General features: G+C 43.2%; 1 protein-coding gene across 1 annotated transcript in view; it reads left to right on the forward strand.

Annotated features, from left to right (window-relative positions):
* The first annotated feature begins 3,223 nt into the window (after positions 1–3,223).
* Positions 3,224–18,664, forward strand: part of LOC141992064 (zinc finger and SCAN domain-containing protein 32-like) — a 532,457-nt gene continuing 517,016 nt past the window's right edge. The window contains exon 1 of the mRNA XM_074960666.1: positions 3,224–3,326. The gene's annotated coding sequence lies outside the window, so the exon portion shown is untranslated. The remainder of the gene's footprint in view (positions 3,327–18,664) is intronic.

Here is an 18,664-nt window from a genome sequence, read left to right on the forward strand (position 1 = left end):
AGCATCAGTAATTTGGCTGGACCTGGCACTGAGCAGATGCTCAGGAGGAGTTAGGAGAAGGAATACTTCTCCAGTAGGCATAGCACAAAGGCTACTGCAGCTCGTGACACTTCTTGGGGCACCCAGCACCGTGAATCACCTTATTATTACCTGCCTCCAGTATAAGGAAGTCTTGCCTGTACTAGCTGGGTCTTAGCTCCCTAACACAACCAGCCTGTCAGCTACTCAGGCACTCTGCTCTGGGCTACACCAGCCCTGTCTTTGTCCTGCAGGTTGAACAACAGATGTACCCAGGTGCACCCCAGCTCCCAAGTCCCTTCAAAGTGTCCCCTTTGAATAGTCCCTGATCACTGGATACCCACAGAAATGTCCGATCGTCTGCTCCCAAAGGAACAGTGTACCCCAGTTTAACCTTAGACCACCCGTCCTGTATCACACAGAGCACTGGAGCTCAATATAAAACAAAAGGAAATGTATTTAAGGAAGAATAGTGATTCAAATAAAAATCATTGTGAGAGATGGGAACAAATTGTTACATATAAAACAACATCATGACATGCTCTCTAAAGACTAAAATTAACTAACAAGGCGTGCCCTATCGCCTACAAGATAGCTTACCCCAAGTTCTTTCTCCAGCTTTCTTTACCAGCTTGTCCTCACAGATTGAAAGAATGCTTTGTCTTTTTGCACCCTCAAATATGCCCAAACAGACTGTTGATGTTCACCTCAAAGTACGGTCGGCCTGCCACTGTTTACTTCTTCCTGGTAATTTCCATCTGAAGTCTCCACTAGCTCTTCATTACAATGACTTAGAATGCAAGTAGACTCCTACTGAATAACATATAATATACAATGGTCCACCCTGGAGATCCGTGCCTTCCATCCCCAGTCTGGAGGAGTGTGTCTCAAGAGATGCTTCCTTTGAGTGGCCTGCTTTTAACTACAGATGTACAGGGCAGAATTTTCAGCATATATCCATAATTCCTCACATATTTTCCATACATATCTCTCTCTCAATGGTTATGATATCCAGTGTGACACAGACTTTCATTGTGACTAGCTTTTGGAGTATCCAGGGGATCCCTGTACACTGTGTACCCCTTTTCTGGGTCACATAGTTCAATGGTTCAAGTAGCCTCCACAGCTCATTACTCAGCCCAGTGTGTGGGCAGAATCCTTTGGTCCTACCCTGTATTTCTCCCTTGTTGTGCAGAAAGTCCGTGTGTAGCAAGGCTCTATACTACCCATGTGGTTAGATGTTGATAGATGTTTGGCTGCATGTGTGTTCCCCTTGTGTGCCACCCCAGTCCTGTGCAGACAGCTGGCACGGCAGACCTCAAGCGAACCACCTAATGACCACAAGATCCATTAAGGGACAAAGGCACCCAGCCAGGTTTATTGTCAACAAAGCATGGTACTAGTATCCCGCAGACTCTACCAGACCGCTGTACCAGTGAATGGCAGGACTTTCCATTCCTCCCTAAGGCCAGACAAAGATACTCCCTCTGAGATGCATCTTTATACCCGATACGAACAAGTTAGTACTGCCCCTTTGACAAAGTTAGTTACTGCCACGTGATGTCGCTAGTTATCACCCATCTCGTACATGTTGGTTCAATTAAAACATCTCTATTACATACTGTCATCCTGACCTTATCTTTTAGGAGGGGTCGCTATGTTCTTGTTATCCTTGGGGAATGTTTTTGTACCGCCCTTGATATCCGGATGTTCTGGTACCACTTTATATGAGGATGTGTTTGCATGAGCACTCTGTGACTAGCACTTCTTAGGAATGTGTATTTCTGCAATATCAGCCATGTTCTTGCCAGATTCTGTGAGCAGGTCCTGCCTCATACCAGGCCTCTGATACAAGGGGTTATGTCTCAGGCTCTCTTCTTACTACAACCCATAGGGAGTGGAAGTCCTGTGCAAGAACCCTCTTATTTCTAACCACTCCCCTATATCTTGGAAACCCTTCAGTTCCACTGCCAGGGGATCCTCTGTTATTGAGGCGGCAGGGGCAGGATTTGCCTTTGATTGAACGCCCAGCGTAATTTGCAGTGTCCAGAATAGACCCCAGGAGCTCTGTCTCCCAGTCCCGCAATCAGCATAAGACCACAGTGAGTGACAAAGCATTGTGACAAGCCATTTGCAGTGGCTTTTCTCTTTGTGTGTCACTAATATCCATTTTTAACATCCTTGCTGGTTACACAATTTATTTTTACCCAGATGCTGCAGTTAAGTAAGTTTGTTATACAATATGATCTCAGTGTTTGTGTGTGTGTGTGTGTGGGGAAGGGTAGCAAAGGCATTGCTGTTCCCGTATCTTGAATCTAGAATCCACTGAAATGCATAGTTTTTATCAAGAGTGCTGTTACTTTTTATTTTTAAAGTTTTTTTCAGCCCTTAAGGGCTCAGATTTGCTGAAGGGCAAAAGAAGTTAAACGTACTATTTTACATTTTATATTTGCCATGATTTCTTTTTTGTTCATCGATGGAGGCAACGCCATTAAGGACCTACTAAACAAACCTGGATAAATGATGGCTAATTTCAAATGAGTGAAAACAAGTACATACCTGTTTGGGAGACAAGTCACCTTGGATGCCAACTGTTGTTCTCAAAGGGGTGTTTGTTTTTTATTCTTTACAGCAACTGTATTCTGAGCCTCAGAAAACTCTTTAAAATCATGTCAATAATGATGCTTTGTTGTGAATCTATAAAGCAACACAGAGGTCACTGCCTTGTTATTGCCTTCTGCCTTCCTAGACCTCTTCCAGCCATCCTTAGGAACAACAAGTGAACTCAGTCACCTTCTAAAGAAACAAAGGGGATGTATTAGTGGAGATGGTTGATTTCTTTTCTAATTTTTAAATGCAATTTTCTTTGGAAATAGCCAAATGGGTAGTGGGGTAGTTGGCAAAGACAAACTCTTTCTCCTCTAATTACACCTTTCATTAACATCTTTCTCTATTTGTTTTTTGCTTGCAGGTTTAATGTTGATACCCTCTAGCCGCAGGAGAGTTCACAGAGGGTGCCTGATGCCTGATGAGGGAGATTTTTCTTTAGCTCAAGAGGCAGGACTCTGAGGATCTGAGGTTTCTCAGTTCAAGCCCCACCAGGGGGGAGATTTCTCACAGAGGGGGCTGGATCTTACAATGATCTGGTGTTATTTTCAAGTGTCAGTGTACCTCTCACCTCTGTGATGTTGACTCGAGAAGCTGAGCTCATGGCACCACAATGACACTGGAACAAATCCACTGGGTTACCAAAGATTGGACTGAAAAAAACAGCAGCCACACAACCGTACTCCATGGCAGCAACAATGGTGAGTGTCAGGACACTGGTGTTGTAATAGTGTTGTGAAGGAATTTTGTAACATTATGCCTGTCAGATTTTCCCCATTGGCAGCTGTACGGAAATGTACAAGCAGTGTTTTTTTCCTGTTCGCTTAGCTGAAACAGTGCACAGAGGTGGTGACGCAGCACTCTTGGTTTGCTAGGAGCTGGATTGCAGAAAGATGAGAGTATACTGGGCCCTTAAACCTCTCGGACCAAATCCTGCTCCCCTCTCCTGTTTAAACAGACCTCTTTAAATCAGTTGTGCGACTTGCTTAGTAAGGAGATCAAGATTTGTCCCTCTATTTGGGCAATGTATTGGCCTGATTTAGGATTTAACCCAGCCTTTTCGCAGCTATATGTCCATTATTAATTGCTCCACTGTATGGCTGTCCATTGTATCTGGCGGTGATGTCCTGGCATTTTATATGTTCTCTTGTGGCTATGCCTATATTGTGCATGCAGTCTAACGTGATCATAGATCTTTCAGTTTAACCTTCTACATACCTGATGGCCTCTATAAATCAAGGCTCTGATTCTGCAGTTGATAGCATGCAGGTAGATTGCAGTGGGTATGTAATGTCAAAGTAAAAGGATTTGTGTGGAGAGATCATTAGTAGTAGGCACAAAAACGAGACTGCAAAACTGCACCCACATTAAAAAGGGAAAGCAGTTCTGAAATTCTGGACCTACCTGCATAACCAACAGCACATGCTGATAGAAATTAGCCACAGAATTAAAAATATTGCCCTCTCCATCACAAGCATATTGGGAAGGATGCTCTGGGGACACGGGTTGCATAAATGTAATAAGGGGCACATACTGCTGAACAGAGAATGGGCAGGATCTGGATCGTACTCCCACCCTGGAACGCAGCTCTGTGGGTGCTCTCCGTACCTCGCCACACAAAGCTTTGAGAGAGACGAGCAGACCTAGATCTGGCGATTCGGTGCCTGTGGATTTGCCAGCCATTCTCCCCTGTGAAGTGGGAAGCTCTTCCTGTGCAGAGCTGCTCCAGAGCTGAGCAGTGGCTGAAGAGTGGTTCTGCTGTCACTCAGGTTATGTCTACACAGCCGATGGCAGCGAGCCTTCCAGCATGGGTTGACAGACTTGGGCTAGTGGGGCTGGCACTAGCGTTCTAAAAATAACTGTGTAGACAGCGCTTTGAAGTTGCAACTTGGGCTGGGGGGGGGAAGCGCATTAGCATTGTAACTGAGTAGATGAAACTGACCAAAGACAAGCTTCATGGAGGAAAGCAGAGAAAAAGCAGACTTTAAACCCACAGTCAAAGGCATTTTTTCACATTAATCTTCAGTCAGTGTTGACATAAATAAAGTTGTACATAACGAGATCTTATCCTCATTAACTGTAAGAAAGGTCATTTTAGGTAGCATGTTGCAGCATATGTCACATTAGTGAACAAAGTGGCCCATCAGAGGTAAAAAGGATTTAATATCTTTGGGATATGTCTCATTAAATTATTTTGTTTTAAATCCACATTGTAATCAGAAATTGACCTTTACAATAAGAGAAATAGCCTCGCTGACATTCTCATGATAGGGATAAAAAGAAATCCAGTCTCAGACCGCAGCATTGTACAGTTTATCTATGTAATTGCTATTATACAAGTCAATAAATCAATCAATCCTCTTATAAAAAGAAACAAAAAACAACAGCAAGAGAATTTATCAGATAAACCTCTAGATCATGATAGATGTTAACAATGTTTAGTAATTAACAATAATTAACATTTCATTTCTATAGCCCCCTTTAAGCAGAAAAATCCCAGAATGATTTATACCTTTGTCACGGAGTCCCTGGGCGATACTCTGGAACTGCTCCCTACATAGCCAGTCTCCAGGACTCTGGGGAAGTCTCCTCTCTGTAAGCAGACTGTCTGCAGGGCAAAAAGCTCACACAGCTTCCACCTTCCTGGGTCTGACCTCGGAGCATTCAGCATCCTCTGCCCCTCCATGCGCTTCCCACAGCCAGTCCGCCCAGGCGGGGTCCTGGGGAAGCCAGAGGGTCCTGCACCCCAACTTCGCAGACAGACGTGACTCTCAGCCAGCCAGTAAAACAGAAGGTTTATTAGACCACAGGGACATGGGCTAACACGGAGCTTGTAGGTGCAGAGAACAGGACCCCTCAGCCGGGTCCATTCTGGGGGGCAGTGAGGCAGACAACCCCGTCTTCACTTCACTCCATGTCCCCAGCCAGCCCCAAACTGCAACTCTCTCCAGCCCCTCTTCCTCTGGGCTTTGTCCCTTTCCCAGGCCAGGAGGTCACCTGATTCCTTTGTTCTCCAACCCTTTAGCTCTCACCTTGCAGGGGGGAAGGGCCAGGCCATCAGTTGCCAGGAAACAGGGTGTCTGCCATTCTCTGTGTCCAGACCCATGCACACACCTGCCCTCTAGGGCTCTGCAGAGATCAGATCCCACCACCTAGATACTTAAGAACTGCGTAGGGGAAACTGAGGCACCCCCACAATATTCAGGGGAAACATTAAGAACAGTCCCGCTTCGTCACATCTCTCCCCCCTTCGAGACCGAACTGAGCGGGGTCACTTTAGCTGGTGACCTGGGGAAGTTTGAAGCCATCAACGTTCCCATGGATGCCCCAGCATCTCTCCCGTTCCTTGGTGGGAATTACACCAGGCCCTTCCAGTTTCACGCCCTCCTTTAGGTCGGGGGTGGTCGATAGCACTCACACGCCGCATGTGGGAAGGTTCATGCTGCCCATGCCCTTTTGCCACCCGAAAACGCCCAGGGGTCAAACTGGGTTTGGGTCTTCTCCCAGCGCTCCAGTCTGGAGGGCTGCAATTCGGGCTCTCTTGGTTAAGAGCCCCCATCTTGACCTGGGCCACATACTGTTCACTTACAGAACTAGCATGGAGACATCCCTTTCTCAACAACCTTGTCTCCCCAACAAGCTGGCCAAACACCGCCACTTGGTTTCTCTTAGATCAGTGGGAGTTTTGCCTGGATCCAAGACTGTGGGCCAGATTCTTATTTGTGCACCAGTGAAAAGAGGCTGGATTCTAGTTGTAAATGGCCAGAGGGAAATTCTCCTAGGTGAGGGAAACTCCTCATTGGCATAAAATTTGCTCAGGCAGCTTCAACACCAGTCACCTCACTCTCACTTGATGTAAGCAATGTATTGGGGTATTGAGGGGATGAGGAGGAACCTTATGTCAGCATAGTAAATTAGAGGAGCTCCTAAAGTGCTGTAACTGATACCAGGACTGAGCCACCACTGGATCGGGGAGATATGACCATAGCCCCCCTTTCTCCTCTGTCAAGTAGAAGAGGGGAGAATTGAGCCTGATTGCAGGGACTACTCACTAAAGTGCACCCTTTCTTTTCAGAGATGTTTTATACGTGAAGTATACAGTGACACCTATAGCTAAGGACGAACAAGCATTTCCATTCTAAGGGGTCATTTTTCTGTTTCTTAGAACTTTTTTAGTGTTACATCTTCCTGGCTGACATTTCGCAGTCAGGGAATACCCTTTTTTTTTTTTTTTGGAGGGAGGGGAGATTCAATCTAAACTGTCTTCATCCATTTTCCATTAAAGTGAAAAAATTATGGGCTTTCCAGTATAACTGAATAAAAATGTTTGTAATGTTGTTAAACAGATCTAGCAGGAAGGTGGTAGACAGTACAAACTTCAAATTGGTAGGTAGGTAGTTCCTAGTTGCAGATGTGCCTTTTGTTCAGCTGATTAGAAACTGATAGTGATTTGTCAAAGTTATGGGAAATTTCAAAAATATTCTGTGTGCTTATGTATTGGATTTTGTGACACAATCTCCAGTGGTCTGCCAGCCTTCTATTTGTTCTGGACATGTGTGCTTAGTTTAGGAAAGTTTGTAGGTGGTGCTATGTATCTCTTTATGCTTAGTGGAGATGTGCAGAGTAGGAGACAAGCTTCAAAACAGGCCTACCTTCTTTTATGTTATGGAGAAGTAGAGGTAGTTAAAAATGGGGGAGAAATTACTGAAAATTTACTTGAAAAATGTATCCTCTTATTAAAATGTTTCAAAAGTTTATATGTTTTGATCAGCTCTGAAGTTTGTTAAAAGAAACAGAATGCATTTTTGGCTAAAATGTGCACCAAAAATTGGTCAGTTTTTCATCCAAAAATTCAAAATTGGAAATGTTTTGAAATGACCAGCTGTATATAGATGAGTTTGCATGGTTCCTGTCTGATCAGTTGCACATACCAGACAGTATGGGGCATTCTGCTGCTGTCTAGCAAACAGTTAAACATGGTGGAATTTTTTTCCTTCTTCATTTTTTTTTAAAGATGTAGGAAACTCCATTAAAAATATCTATAGGTTACAAAGCAAAGCACTCAAAAAATAAAGTATTTTATTCCATGATATCATGCTGCTTTTCCTTGGGAGGACCTTTGCCTCATCCAGTTTTCATGATGGAAAGTGAATTAGGCATAGCTGTATAGTGAATGGTTTAGAGTCCCGAGCACCCTGGAACTTCACGTATTGTATGGTATTTTGTGAATGTGATGGTGTCCATTGCACCTTTTTGTCATTCAGAGCCTGGTCAGAGAATCAGAGAATCAGAGAACTGGATGCGACCTCGAGAGGTCATCTAGTCCAGTCCTCTGCACTCAAGACAGGACTAAATATTATCTAGACCATTCCTGACAGGTGTTTGTTTAACTTGCTCTTAGAAATCCCCAGTGATGGAGATTCCACAACCTCCCTAGGCAATTTATTCCAGTGCTTAACTGCTCTGACAGTTAGGAAGTTTTTCCTAATGCCCAACCTAAACTGCCCTTGCTGCAATTTAAGCCCATTGCTTCGTGTCCTATCCTCAGAGGTTAAGAAGAACAATTTTTCTCCCTCCTCCTTGTAACAACCTTTTATGTACTTGAAAACTCTTATCATGTCCCCTCTCAGTCTTCTCTTTTCCAGACTAAACAAACCCAATTTTTTCACAACCTATTAAAGTCAATGGGACTTTTTCCACTGACTTCAACAGCCTTTGGATACAGCTCTCACTGCAGAACATGTATGGTGTGTAGTGAATGGGACAGGAATCCACTGGAAGAATTAACATGCCACTAAGGCACTGCAGTTAGTGTCTTTCTTTTCCTGGCTCTGCCACAGACTTGCTGTGTGACCGTGGGCAAACCTCTTCATCTCTCGGTGCTTCATTTATCCATCAGTAAAAAAGGGAAAACTGCATCCTGAGCTCCCGGGGAGCTGGTTGGAACTCAGAATTTAAATGGAACCATACATTGAGTAATGAATGGAATGAAAATGAGAAGATTCAAAATTTCCCACAGAACAGTAAGTCTGAAGAAAGATCTAAATGTTTCCTTTCAGTTTGTCTGGAACAAAACAAAGCAGCCGCTGCCCTGACTCCTGGAGATTCTTCACACTGTCCCCCAGGGTCAGGCCGGGGAGCCTGATGGAGTCAGGGGCAGGCAGAGGTGTCGCAGCTCTATAAAGAAAGAAAAACCCTTCTGTATGCTGAGCAGGATTTGGCTGGTGTGCAGTAATGAGATATGGGGCCACTCACTGGGCATTGAGGATAAAATGAAATATTTCATAGTTGCCTCCTTTGGTGAGCGCCGTCCAGCCTGCACCCTGCATGAGGCAGGGTTCCAGAAGAGCTGAGTATGCACCCGCAGCCTGATCTTTGTCACCGTTTCCTGACTTCTGAGCTTTCCATTGTGCAACCTGAATGTTCTTTTCATGCAGTTAATTTTTGTAAGTAATGTATAGAATATCCAGAATATCTGCACAGCCTTTCGGATGATAAAATGGTGATCAAAGTGGCTGAGGAGAACTCTGAGCAGGGTCCGTGACTTTCCTGCTTGTCACTGGTTTGAATTTGGCCTAGGAGAGAGTAACTGGAAGTTGTCATCTCTCAGCTTTTTGGTAGCTTATTTGAAAATGATTTATTATTCGTATTTCTTTTTATTTATACAATGCCCACCCTGCTGTGTAGGCTTACAATAAATACATACATACATCAATAATATATTTTAAATATTGGTAGTTTTAGTCCAGAGTTCATAGTGGTATTATGTGCATATCATACTTTCCCAGCTCTATCAGTCTGCACTGATTGACAGACCCAGCCAAGTTGCCTGAAAACTGAACTGTTCTCTGATTCTCAAAGTGATTGCTCTGGAGCAGAACTGAGATTCATACGTTGGACAGCATGTGGCAAGTTTTCCCTGTGTACTGTGTAAATGCTACTTCTGTCACTCCACCTCCAATTAAGGGAGGTTAGTCTCACTCCAGCCCTTGAGTGAAAGGGCCTAGCTGCCTCAAGGGTACCTCAAGCAGAGCAGTGCTGGGGAAGGGCAACTCCCCAGGCTGAGGCCTTGTTAAAGGCCCACGGAGGTACTGGGACTGCAGAGGTGCAGCCCAGAGATAGGCAGAGGCAGCTGGTCCAACCCCCTTGCCAGTGATGAGTGGCCATTACAGACTGCAGTTTGCCCCAGAGAGAGGGAGCTAGATGATGACTGGCAGTAGCCACTGAGGCAAGGTGGGTATAGGGGATTGGGGTTCCCCCGAGAAAGGGAGACCCAGAGTGTGGGGCGCTGCTACGGGGCAGTACCCCAAGGTAAGGGGCACCGGGGTCCGGGAGGGACACGGGGCCTGCGACAGGCGAGACACCAGCCAGCAGGCGGCGCTCCGGGGTGGGAAAAGAGCTAATTCCCAAGGTAATCAGCAGGAGGCACCACGGCGGTGAGTACTCGCCCTGCTACAGTTACCTTTCACAAGCATTAAATTGACTTTCCAATGTTGTGTAATAGAGCATGATCCCTTGGAAGGTTCTAGCAAATATATACTCTCTTATACTGTGTGTGTGTGTGGACAGATAGATAGATATGCACTATTCTATGCTATGCACATACCATGGATCATTTTGATACTGTGGCTATCTTTGGTAGAGTTTTAGGATGATAATGCAAGATGCTGTTTTCTAGATTTTAAGCCTATGGAGATATACATTCTCCTTCCTATATGTGCAAGTCCACAGACCCAAATTACAAAGCAATGTTTCTGGAAAGAGACTGTCCCTGGCTATTTCTCACACAACCACCCACAGACTAAACTCGCTAGGATCCTTGTCATATTGGAAAACCAGAAACTAGATTTAATGTACATCTGCATTTAATTTCTCTAGTTAACAAACTTAGCACATGCTCTCTAATGGTTTAATTAACTAGGATTTCATGCCTTTGAGTGCTGCCATTGAGCTGCCCTGCTTAGGATGAAGATTCTTCACGGAGGTTCAGGTACAGAGCAACAGAGCACACTCTCGCTCAAACCCCCCCCACCCCAAAAAACCCATCATCTGTTGCACAAAGGGAGTTTTTACCCTGTTGCACTCCAAGAAAAGGGGAAATATCAAATTGTATCTTAGATGTTTAAATAATTTATTCCTAAATTTTTGCTGGGATCGTGAGTGCAGGTTATAACTAAGACGGTCAAATCTTTTAAAATTGTTGAATTAAACTATGTTATTTTACGGTTAACAATAGCATTTCAGGTTTCAGAGTAGCAGCCGTGTTAGTCTGTATCCGCAAAAAGAACAGGAAAAGGAGTACTTGTGGCACCTTAGAGACTAACCAATTTATTTGAGCATAAGCTTTCGTGAGCTACAGCTCACTTCGTCGGATGCATACTGTGGAAAGTGTAGAAGATCTTTTTATATACACACAAAGCATGAAAAAATACCTCCTCCCACCCCACTCTGCTGCTGGTAATAGCTTATCTAAAGTGATCACTCTCCTTACAATGTGTATGATAATCAAGGTGGGCCATTTCCAGCACAAGTCCAGGGTTTAACAAGAACGTCTGGGGGGGGGGAGTAGGAAAAAACAAGGGGAAATAGGTTACCTTGCATAATGACTTAGCCACTCCCAGTCTCTATTCAAGCCTAAGTTAATTGTATCAAATTTGCAAATGAATTCCAATTCAACAGTTTCTCACTGGAGTCTGGATTTGAAGTTTTTTTGTTGTAATATCACAACTTTCATGTCTGTAATCGCGTGACCAGAGAGATTGAAGTGTTCTCCGACTAGTTTATGAATGTTATCATTCTTGACATCTGATTTGTGTCCATTTATTCTTTTACGTAGAGACTGTCCAGTTTGACCAATGTACATGGCAGAGGGGCATTGCTGGCACATGATGACATATATCACATTGGTGGATGTGCAGGTGAACGAGCCTCTGATAGTGTGGCTGATGTTATTAGGCCCTGTGATGGTGTCCCCTGAATAGATATGTGGGCACAGTTGGCAACGGGCTTTGTTGCAAGGATAGGTTCCTGGGTTAGTGGTTCTGTTGTGTGGTATGTGGTTGCTGGTGAGTATTTGCTTCAGGTTGGGGGGCTGTCTGTAGGCAAGGACTGGCCTGTCTCCCAGGATTTGTGAGAGTGTTGGGTCATCCTTCAGGATAGGTTGTAGATCCTTAATAATGCGTTGGAGGGGTTTTAGTTGGGGGCTGAAGGTGACGGCTAGTGGCGTTCTGTTATTTTCTTTGTTAAGCCTGTCCTGTAGTAGGAGACTTCTGGGAACTCTTCTGGCTCTATCAATCTGTTTCTTCACTTCCGCAAGTGGGTATTGTAGTTGTAAGAATGCTTGATAGAGCTCTTGTCGGTGTTTGTCTCTGTCTGAGGGGTTGGAGCAAATGCGGTTGTATCGCAGAGCTTGGCTGTAGACGATGGATCGTGTGGTGTGGTCAGGGTGAAAGCTGGAGGCATGTAGGTAGGAATAACGGTCAGTAGGTTTCTGGTATAGGGTGGTGTTTATGTGACCATCATTTATTAGCACTGTAGTGTCCAGGAAGTGGATCTCTTGTGTGGACTGGACCAGGCTGAGGTTGATGGTGGGATGGAAATTGTTGAAATCATGGTGGAATTCCTCAAGGGCTTCTTTTCCATGGGTCCAGATGATGAAGATGTCATCAATATAGCGCAAGTAGAGTAGGGGCGTTAGGGGACGAGAGCTGAGGAAGCGTTGTTCTCAGTCAGCCATAAAAATGTTGGCATACTGTGGGGCCATGCGGGTACCCATAGCAGTGCCGCTGATCTGAAGGTATACATTGTACCCAAATGTAAAATAGTTATGGGTAAGGACAAAGTCACAAAGTTCAGCCACCAGGTTAGCCGTGACATTATCGGCGATAGTGTTCTTGACGGCTTGTAGTCCATCTTTGTGTGGAATGTTGGTGTAGAGGGCTTCTACATCCATAGTGGCCAGGATGGTGTTATCAGGAAGATCACCGATGGATTGTAATTTCCTCAGGAAGTCAGTGGTGTCTCGAAGGTAGCTGGGAGTGCTGGTAGTGTAGGGCCTGAGGAGGGAGTCTACATAGCCAGACAATCCTGCTGTCAGGGTGCCAATGCCTGAGAAGATGGGGCGCCCAGGATTTCCAGGTTTATGGATCTTGGGTAGTAGATAGAATATCCCAGGTCGGGGTTCCAGGGGTGTGTCTGTGCAGATTTGATCTTGTGCTTTTTCAGGGAGTTTCTTGAGCAAATGCTGTAGTTTCTTTTGGTAACTCTCAGTGGGATCAGAGGGTAATGGCTTGTAGAAAGTGGTGTTGGAGAGCTGCCGAGCAGCCTCTTGTTCATATTCCGACCTATTCATGATGACAACAGCACCTCCTTTGTCAGCCTTTTTGATTATGATGTCAGAATTGTTTCTGAGGCTGTGGATGGCATTGTGTTCCACGTGGCTGAGGTTATGGGGCAAGTGATGCTGCTTTTCCACAATTTCAGCCCCTGCACGTCGGCGGAAGCACTCTATGTAGAGGTCCAGTCTGCTGTTTCGACCTTCAGGAGGAGTCCACCTAGAATCCTTCTTTTTGTAGTGTTGGTAGGGAGGTCTGTGTGGATTAGTATGTTGTTCAGAGGTATGTTGGAAATATTCCTTGAGTCGGAGACGTCGAAAATAGGATTCTAGATCACCACAGAACTGTATCATGTTCGTGGGGGCGGAGGGGCAGAAGGAGAGGCCCCGAGATAGGACAGCTGCTTCTGCTGGGCTGAGAGTATAGTTGGATAGGTTAACAATATTGCTGGGTGGGTTGAGGGAACCATTGCTGTGGCCCCTTGTGGCATGTAGTAGTTTAGAAAGTTTAGTGTCCTTTTTCTTTTGTAGAGAAGCAAAGTGTGTGTTGTAAATGGCTTGTCTAGTTTTAGTAAAGTCCAGCCACGAGGAAGTTTGTGTGGAAGGTTGGTTTTTTATGAGAGTATCCATTTTTGAGAGCTCATTCTTAATCTTTGCCTGTTTGCTGTAGAGGATGTTGATCAGGTGATTCCGCAGTTTCTTTGAGAGCGTGTGGCACAAGCTGTCAGCATAGTCTGTGTGGTATGTAGATTGTAATGGATTTTTTACCTTCAGTCCTTTTGGTACGATGTCCATCTTTGTGCATTTGGAAAGGAAGATGATGTCTGTCTGTATCTGTACAAGTTTTTTCATGCAGTTGATAGATTTCCACTCCATACGGCTAAATGCAGTGCCTTGCATAATGACAGGTTTCAGAGTAACAGCCGTGTTAGTCTGTATTCGCAAAAAGAAAAGGAGTACTTGTGGCACCTTAGACACTAACCAATTTATTTGAGCATAAGCTTTCGTGAACTACAGCTCACTTCATCGGATGCATACTGTGGAAAGTGTAGAAGATTTTTTATATACACACAAAGCATGAAAAAATACCTCCTCCCACCCCACTCTCCTGCTGGTAATAGCTTATCTAAAGTGATCACTCTCCTTACAATGCGTATGATAATCAAGTTGGGCCATTTCCAGCACAAATCCAGGTTTTCTCACCCCCCCCCCCCCCCCGCCAACACACACACAAACCCACTCTCCTGCTGGTAATAGCTTATCTAAAGTGACCACTCTCCTTACAATGTGTATGATAATCAAGGTGGGCCATTTCCAGCACAAATCCAGGGTTTAACAAGAACGTCTGGGGGGGTGGGGGGTAGGAAAAAACAAGGGGAAATAGGTTACCTTGCATAATGGCTTAACTTGTGGCGCCTTAGAGACTAACAAATTTATTAGAGCATAAGCTTTCGTGGGCTACAGCCCACTTCATCGGATGCATAGAACGGAACATATTGTAAGAAAGATATATACATATATATATATATATATATATATATACACACATACAGATAAGTTGGAAGTTACCATACAAACTGTGAGAGGGTAATTAGTTAAGATGAGCTATTATCAGCAGGAGGAAAAAACTTTTGTAGTGATAAATAAGATGGCCCATTTAGACAGTTGACAAGAAGGTGTGAGGGTACTTAAGGAAAAGGATTCAATATGTGTAATGACCCAGCCACTTCCAGTCTCTATTCAAACCCAAGTTAATGGTATCTAGTTTGCATATTAATTCAAGCTTAGCAGTTTCTCCTTGGAGTCTGTTTTTGAAGCTTTTCTGGTGCAAAATTGCCACCCTTAAATCTTTTACTGAGTGGCCAGAGAGGTTGAAGTGTTCTCCTACCAGTTTTTGAATGTTATGATTCCTGATGTCAGATTTGTGTCCATTTATTCTTTTGCGTAGAAACTGTCAGGTTTGGCCAATGTACATGGCAGAGGGGCATTGCTGTCACATGATGGCATATATCACATTGGTAGATGTGCAGGTGAACGAGTCCCTGGTGGCGTGGCTAAAGTGATTAGGTCCTATGAGCTATTTCTTTAAGTTACGTACCCTCACACCTTCTTGTCAATTGTCTAAATGGGCCATCTTGATTATCACTACAAAAGTTTTTTTCTCCGGCTGATAATAGCTCATCTTAACTAATTAGCCTCTCACAGTTTGTATGGTAACTTCCAGCTTATCTGTATGTGTGTATATATCTATATATCTATATATATATATCTATATATATATCTTACTATATGTTCCATTCTATGCATCCAATGAAGTGGGCTGTAGCCCACGAAAGCTTATGCTCTAATCAATTTGTTAGTCTCTAAGGTGCCACAAGTACTCCTATTCTAATAGCATTTCAAGCTTTTAACTTTATATATACATTATTAGCTTAACATTTATTTGTTAAAATCCCCAACTATTTTCTTTCCTCCGATACTTTTAATACTTGAGCTCTTTAAATAGATCATTAAAAATCTAATTTACTTTCCAATACTCATGCTGCTTGTTTGGTTTTGGACCATGAAAATAAAGTAGTCAGTTTCAATTTTGCTTCTAGTCAATTTCTGATTAGATGCACTGCATTGTTGCTGCAGAAAAAAATGTGTATGTGGTAAAAATTCCATTGGATTTTTAAAATTAATTTCATGGAAACATATGTGCTGGATTTAGCTTTATAAGCGTTTATTCTTCCAGTATCTACATTTTAGGCCACATTTAACCTGAGAGTGTCCATTTAGCGAGAGCTGTTCAAAAATATGTGCACGCATTTGTGTACTTACAGTTGTGCATACCCAATTTGTGTGGCAAATACCATGACTCTGTGCAAACTGGATATTTGAAAGCACACTTGGCCAGCTAAGTACCTACCTGGCCATGATTATGTGCGAGTAATACCAAATTTGTAAATAAAATCTTAATATTAATGTACACAAATTGAAATGTATCAAAACATGGACACATATTATTGAAAACGTGGTCATTAGAACTTGAATATGAAGCCAACTTTAGTCTTGATTCTACAAATGCAGAATCACGCATGACCCTGCAACAGTGGCTCTTCTCATACAATAAAGTTATGGATGTATGTATGTATTTGCATGATCAAGCTTGAATTTCCACTTTGGGACACTGACTTGTAACTGGATTGTTCTTATTGCTTTCCCTGGATTTATACCTGCAAGTAGCATCCATGTTGACAATGATTGCTGAAGGTGGATGGATGATACTGCTCATAAATAGTCCTCACCAACACAAGTGCTGGGTTTGAACTCCCTATTCAACCAATTCAGAATCAAAGGAACATTTCTGGGAAATGCATGTGTCAGCTGTTGAATAGTGTTTTCCAAGCTATATCATTATAAATGTGCAATATCATTATATGCTTAGATTGGCTTTGTAATTTTGTTCATAGTCACATAGGAGAATTTATGTTGATTTGACTAATATTGATGGGGTAGGGAGGTATACCAACAGTTTTCTGTCCTTTTTTAAAGCAAAAATATTTGGAGTCAGGATTATAAACAGCCCATCAGAAAAGCTGTCCTCTATGTCAGCCAGTGAATTATATCACAGCAGGGATGTATTTCAGAATGACAAGATTAGGAGAGAGGTAGGAACTGTCAACACAGTATATTTCAAAAAGAAGGTACAGATGTCAGATGTCCCCAGTCTTGACTTGAGCCTCTGGGGGCAAATCCTGTCTCTTCAACCTCGGAGTTCTCCAGCTCTGGGTGCTGCATGCCAGGTAGAGGGGTGGCCAGGCAAAATTTGAGTGGTGCTGCAATCCCATGCATGCACCCAGATCAAGTTGGCAAACAGTGACAATTTGCAAAGTGAAGTGCTGGAGCACAGTTCCTTGCTGCATTTCAGGTGCCGGAGTGCCGTTCTGGACCTTTCCGGGCCTGGCAGCTCTGAAATAGTGGATAAAAGCTGTCTTGTACTGATCTAGTATTGGACAGGAAATTTTTTATTTAAATAAGAGACAGGCTTTATTACATGGAACTGCTGGCAACCCTGGCCTGAGAGAGGGACTGTCAGATGGTTTTGCTCTGAAATGTTACAGTCCAAGGACTGATTCTCACAGAAACGTTCTCCTTTTTTAAAGTAAGCTTATACTGACTTTTAAAAGTTCCTGAGAGCAGCCTTTCTGACTATCAAAAGAAAAAAGAATAATGAATAATCTGGATCCTTATAACTTCCCATTCTGTCCTCTGAAGCCAATCAAAGGATTATTTTTCTTTCAGAGCCCCCACATCTCGCTATCACTTATCCTGCTTTCATAGTTGCTGCTTTGTTTTTCTCTGAGCGATCTGATTTGATCTAATCTGTTCTGTCTTCTTATATTGAAATTAACAAGCCATATACCCTGAGGCATAGGCCATATCTACAATAGTGAAGAACTTGAACATGAGGTCAATCAACTGCACAAAATACATCACACAGTTATTCCAAGCCTCATGCTGTGTCTATAATTGCCCCTTGTTCTGTCATTAGAGCTCCCCTACAAGTCATTATTTTGAGTCAGCAGAGCTCCGGGGAGCATTCAGCCTGATGGTTAGTGTAGAGCAGAATAGATAATATAAATATCTCCCAGCACAGAAATACAAGGAGCAGGTATTTAGATTAGATCTCATAAAGTTTGCAGCTGTTCAGTCCCTTTATGAATCTAAAGTAAAACAATCATCACAAAACTTTCAATATGGGTTCTTCTTCAAGTATTCCCATAAAGCAGTGACTCCATAGCTGATGGCGTTCCAAAGTAAATGAGCAGAAACCGGACAACATACGCTCTATTAGAGTTTGAAAACCTGCTTTCAAGATACATTTTAGCCTGAGAAACACAAAAGACATTTAGGCAGTATAAGACTTTGGGTTTAAAAGTTGCTTTATAATATTGTTGCATAGAACTTTTATTTTTAAGCAAGCTGAGCATTCATAAAAGGTGCCTGTTAAAATCAAAGCCATCTTTTTATCCACAGAAAAAGTGTAGCATGAGCAGCAGTGGTTCAAGCTTCCCTATTCTGCCAAGGTGCCAACATATTCTAAGGGGGTCTATCCCTGCAAATGAGAGGAGAGTTCCGCCTCCATGTCCATTTAATCCTTGGTCTCTCTGAAGCAAATGTTAGTAAGGCTGCCAGTTTTGATGTTGGTTTTAAACACAGATATGCAAGACAGCTATGCACTGGGTGAAAGAGATAATTTCATGGGGGCTACCAAATAGGACAGTTAGATTTAGACCCCCCCCACAAAAAGTGTTTAAGTCCCAGTTTCAAAAGCAACATAGACACCATAGGAGCCTGTCACAGGGAAAGTCAATGACATTTAGGCTTCTAAACACCTAAATTACCTGAAAAAGTCATTAAGGCCCTTTTGAAAATTTTACTCTAAGCCTACAAAATCCCCAGGTTGTGCACATTTTGTCTTCGTGAGAAATGCCACAGATTCGTTAATTTTAACTGGTGCAATGTCAGACTTTGGTCTGATTTGAAAACATTCAAAGTGGCCCATGAGATTTCAGTCTAAAAATAATAGCACAGATTTGCTGGTGAGATGGAGCTTCATATCATGGTGTAATCGTACTCATAACGAATGGGTCAATAACGGTGACAAAGCAAATCTTATAAATGAATTATGAAAGTAGTTCATGTGACCTGTGAGCTTAT

The sequence above is a fragment of the Natator depressus genome, chromosome 8 (assembly GCF_965152275.1).
Source record: "Natator depressus isolate rNatDep1 chromosome 8, rNatDep2.hap1, whole genome shotgun sequence".
In the NCBI taxonomy this organism is placed as follows: Eukaryota; Metazoa; Chordata; order Testudines; family Cheloniidae; genus Natator; species Natator depressus.